Consider the following 6019-nt stretch of genomic DNA (forward strand, 5'->3'; position numbering starts at 1 on the left):
TCCTTCTCCCCACGCCCACTGCGCGCATATGCACACACACACACACACACACAGACACACATATGCACACACACACACACACACACAGACACACATATGCACACACACACACACACACACACACACACAGACACACATATGCACACACACACACACAGGCACACATATGCACACACACACACACACACACACACACACACAGACACACATATGCACACACACACACACACACACACACACACACAGACACACATATTCACACACACACACACAGACACACATATGCACACACACACACATGCACGTACACACACACACATGCACGTGCAGGAACCTGTTCTCTCTTTGACAGCTTACATCGAGATCTGTGATGTTGTCATGGATATTTACAGGCCGCACTCTGCCAAAAGATGAAATGTCATTTGTACTTCAACTTTGCACACCCTTCAAATTTGAGAGAGTTCCCTCAGATTGCACTCTTGTTGGGGCCTGGGCGGGTCTGTCTCCCTTGCAGCACGAAGCTGACCTTGTTTCACTGCCCCATCAGTGCCTGAAGACAGCAGCCACATCCACAGAGCTCAGCAAGACCTCCCTCTGAGGACACGCTCCCAGAATGCACCTTTAACCCAGAAAGCTGAGAGATCCCCACAGCTCGTCAGCTGCAGATATTTGCAGTAACATGCACGCAACATTCTGAAACATGAATTCAGTGAAAATATGAATCAGACCATGAGGTTGTTTTTTTTCTATTCCCGAAACCTTCATCACTCCGCTCCATCTTAGTCCAAGGTTTGAGTTTGATACATAAAAGCTACATTGTTGTGTTATAAAACCTCCATGTTAAATATTATGAATCCATCAGAGGAAGCACAAGGGTGCTCTCCTTGGAAACACTGCTGCCTTTATGCATAAGAAGAGGAGATCTACTGTTAGAAAAGGCTAACACCTGAGGCGATACCTTGGCCCGATATAAACCAAGAAGCACATCATTCTTCTTGGGTTCAGATCATGACTATACATGTCATCCAGTTCAATATGAGAACAGGTTGATTTGCAAAGATTTAGAGAGTTGTTTGTGAGGTTAACTTAACAAGTGGATGAATTACAGTCAGAAGTTTCTGCACAGTCCTCATTAACATATTTCCCCTTGCAGCAAAATAATTGGTCTTGCGCATCTCTCTCTTTCTCATTCCTTAACAGAGTTCACCGTAATTGTTGCTGTGCAGCCCAAACACTTCAATTGTTAAAAGGCACCAAATTAAATGGGACTCATACAAAAGGATACCTGTCATTTTAATAAACCTATTTAGGGAGTAAAAGGGATGATGTCATAATCTTTTTTAATATTTTTAGAGTAGTGCAAACACTGTTGTCTGTTTTGTTTTGCTTGCTATCTCAATAACCTTTCAGCTGGTGAAGCACCGTATCGTTGAGTTTCACTTTTCACGCTGATATTTTCTTAAAATCTCTGTTCTTAAGTTGTATATCGATGTACCTGTGTATTTAATATTAAAGAAGGGCTTTAATTACCTTTGATTGTATCATCTCGGTGAGTAAGTGATGGACTGAGGGCAGCGGGGGACATGGGGGCAGCAGATGAGGAGAGAGGGGAAGCTGGGATGCTATGGTTGGATAAATAATGCATGAAGAGAAGGAGAGAGAGAGAGAGAGAGAGAGAGAGGGAGAGAGAGAAGCAGAGTGAAAGACCAAAAAAGTCTTTAAAATTCACGTACCTGATATGTGGCAGGATTAATACATCTTATTATCAATGTGGCCTTTGTAATTAATTGAATAGAATCACTGTCAGTTCTACAATAATTCTAATCTGTTGTTTTTAAAAAGAAATTCATCTAGAGTAACTTATTTTAAACATCTTTTCTTTAGGGAATTACACAGAATCTGTGAAGAAATGAAACTCCTCTTCTGACATGAACATGCTTGTGGGTCACAGTTAAACTTTCCAAATTCTAATTTCAATCTTCCCTTATTACATTATGTAGACATCAGTAAGAAGTAACAAGGAACTGAAACAGATAAACAGGAAACCAGGAACACAATGGTGGCTCACTTTATTTTTGAAATAAAGTTTTTGCACAGTCACATGTTCATGTGAACGAGCATACAGACATTTTTATAACTTGATTATTTACAAACTAAACTGTATTCATTTTGTCACATGCACACACACACACACACGCACACACACACACACACACACTGACCATCTTTCACCATGTGAGTGGACAGAGGATGGGTGGTCCAGGAGACGTTCACTGTCCCATCTCAGGTTCCGGGAAAAGGATTCTGTTACAGCTGGTCGGTCCTGCGGAAAAACGTGTGTGTGTGTGTGTGTGTGTGTGTGCGTGTGTTAGTTTATGTCAACCACAGCCCAAGTCTTGGTAGACATTCCATGTTTTATATACATACACATGCGCATAGATGTCGAAACTATTCCTACCAACACGGACCAGGGAGAGGGCAATCACCTATCAATCACACGCAGCAGTGACAGAGGAGCAGAGACAGCACTGGCAATGTGACCAGTCTTCTTGCGAGCTTTCCGTCTAATGTACTGTAATAGATGGACAGGCATTTTATATGACGAGCAAAGGAAGCCCTTAAATGACTCTGAGAGCACTCACACCGATAACTGGCTTAAGAGAGGTATCATGTTGTGTTTTAGAGAAAACCTTTAGAGCGCTGCAGTGCGGGCGGCCTGTTCCTGTTGCGTCACGAAACTAAAGACCGAAAACAACTTAGAAGTTCAGCAAGCCTCCATCATTAAGTTCACTAAAGGTTAGGGTTGGTAAGTTGGAGTAGATTTCAGTGTGTGCCTGCTGTTGGGATGAAATGATTGAACTGGATTTTTTTCTTTCTTATTTTCTTTTTTTTTTAGCCACGGGCAGAACAGATGGCAGCACACCCTTCTTCTTCCCATGGGACTCCCTCATCTGCACTTTATTGATCCGAACTGTCTGATCTCCTTTCTTCTCCTTTTTCTTGTTCATCCATCCCCATAACCTCTGTTCACCAGCTGCCTCACCTCAGAAAAATACAGAAATACCAAAAATATTTCACCACTAAGAAGTTTGCTTGACCCTGGCTGGTGAAACTTTTTATTTTCCCATTCATCATGCTCAGAATCACAGGGGTGTTGGATTGCTGTTTTGTCCACTCAGACGGGCCCTTCAACCTCTTCGGGGCATTTATCTGGGTCCTCAAATGCACTGGAAGTTTACTGGCAACACAAATACACTACAAAAATGTAATAAATTAAAACAAATGTGTTTTTTTTCTTTCTTTTCACACCTCTCGGTCTATGTTTTCCTTCACCACCTATGTATTCCCGAGTGAGTGAGTGAGTGAGTGAGCGAATGAATGTGTCTCCTCTGTTTAGGAAGTTGTGCCGTGACCTTTCAACTGTGACCTGACCTGAACCCAGAGGCAACGCTAACAGGAGATGCCATGGCAAAGGCATTGGTGAATGTGTGTGTGCTTCTGTCTATGTTGATAATCTCTCTGCGTATTCGGTCATGTCTGCGCTTCCTTGTAGCCTCATGTCCATGCGTTTGCATTTGTATGAAGCATTTTTTTTTGCGTTGGACTTCTTTTGCGGGGAGCAAGGGGCGGAGCAGGCGTTTCTATTGATCAGATTTGGTCAGAGTCAGTTCACAATTTTTTAACACACTTAGGTAAAAAAAAATCAGCCCCAGGCTGTTGACAGCCCATTATGCATTCAGTGACGCAGAGGTTGATATGAAGCCAATACATTCACTCGCAGACACAATGGTAACCTGCTGAATTCAGATACGGAAGTCAGAAAGAGAGGGTTTATGTTGCAAATTCACATTAAATAGACTGGTTTCTACCTTGAATAGAGATAGTCAAAGTGCCATGGCATAGAGACTCTGAACATGTTATGGTAACAAACTGAACCCATCAGCTCGACTTTCACCACTTTCAAAGTTATAGTTACAAAATTCTTCATTTTAAAAAGAATCTCCTTGAACACACGGCTCTTTGTCAAGAGCTTTATTATTATTCTTACTCATACTGTTCTATCACAGAATAGAAAACTTGTGACGTGTCAATTCAAATGCAGGTGTGGTTATCATCTGTTTCCATGATATAATCTCCTCAAGAAAACCATCTTTTTCTTGTTTCGGGGTGATGCCAGTGTTTATGTCCAGTCTCATTTGTGAAGTTTCTGTTGTTTTAAAAAAAAATGTCTGCATGATATCGTTAGCCACACTTTTATCTTGTTGCAACAGAAGTTATGTTGTGTGTGGACAAGAAACCGCAGTGTGGAAAATCACTGTTGGTTGTAAATGTAGCTGAGGACACAGTTCACACTGATGTGAAGCGGCCATGACCGATACAATGCTGCCCTCTGCTGAGCTGAAGGGCATCGTCCTGTAGAGAGCGCCACCATTCAGATATGAAGTTTCAATCTACACAACAGGACATATGAAATTCTACTATTACAGATTCTGGACCTTTGCTGATACTTAAAAAAACAAACAATAATACTCACGTTGTGCAAGTGGATAGCAATATTACTAATAATTTCTGATAGTATATTATATATAATAGTATATAATATAGTATATAATATATAGGGGGTTATGAGCTGTAATAAGAGGTTGATGAATAAGACATATATATTATGTATTGTAAAACAGTTATTGAGTTTGCAGGATATAAAACAATCCTTCTGGTTGGTATAAATACTCCCCCACCATGTAGTCACTTGTATAGTTATTACTTTCTAATAATCCATCATCTAAATTAATGGAGGCCATTGAGTTTCTCTATACAACAGTCAAGTGTGCACCTGTAAGTGTTTACTAAGATAATACATGTATTTATGTTTATCTATCATTAGCTCTGTGGCCTATTCGAGGGGTGTAAAAGCAGTGATATAATAATGAACAATTAAAGGAACTTTAAACCTTTAAGTAGGAAAATGTTACCAATCTTTTTTTTTTCCTGAAATATTTCATTGATGAGATTGGATGACTTGGTAAAGTGGATGAAGTTTGCAAGCAACTGACAAACAGAAGGGATCAAATGACTTGTGACTGCCAGGTTATGTGTTTGTATGGTGAAAAGAAATGGCGTACAGGCTGCTGTCACCCGGTCACACCTCACCTGTTCACCAAGCATCCTCAGCAGGTTCCTCTCCTCTGTCAACCACCTCATGTCGCTCACGTTCATGATATATTGTATGCAATATGTTGTTTTTTAACTTTAAACGTTATGCACCAACAAGGAGTAGCACTCTTAATTGTGTTGTATTTTGTACAATAAAATGACAATAAATGCTTTCTATTCTATTCTATTCTATGACCTGTCTTTTGTGAGTCCCCCAAGTTTGATAGAAAATCTCTTGAATAACCCTTTGATGAGCGGAACATCCGAATCAGAGAATTTTTATTTGTTGCTTTGTTTAGTTTTTCCCCAGTTTGTTTTCATCAGTGTCACACTCTGCCCTGCAAGTGACTTCTAGTACATTTCTTGTCCCATCACAGGCCTTAGTTTGAACTGAAACCACATGAGATGTTAGCCATCATGAAAATAAAGGTAGATGAGAAGCCAAAAAAGCAGACTTCGGCCCAAATTTTGCTCTCTACCCCGATGGTGTTGAAGGTGAGCAGACAGGCTCGTCGATGTTATCCAAGCTGTTGTTGACCTCCAAACACAGACATTAAATGCGATAAGATGCTGGTTGGATAATGACACAGTGCGACTGGTCTCCTGCACATACTAAGTCATTGTATTTACTATCAATATTTTGGGTGAGACCTGAATACATCACTCTGGTGGATGTACGTGTGTTTAAGAGAGAATCTGTGTGTGTGTGTGTGTGTGTGTGTGTGTGTGTGTGTGTGTGTGTGTGTGTGTCTGTGTGTGTGTGTGTGTGTGTGTGTGTGTGTGTGTGTGTGTGTGTGCGTGTTTGTGTGTGTGTGTGTGTGGGCTGGGGGGTGGGGGTGTACATTAGTCACACCCCTTATCAGGC

Source organism: Scophthalmus maximus, chromosome 16 (genome assembly GCF_022379125.1).
Source record: "Scophthalmus maximus strain ysfricsl-2021 chromosome 16, ASM2237912v1, whole genome shotgun sequence".
Taxonomy (NCBI): Eukaryota; Metazoa; Chordata; class Actinopteri; order Pleuronectiformes; family Scophthalmidae; genus Scophthalmus; species Scophthalmus maximus.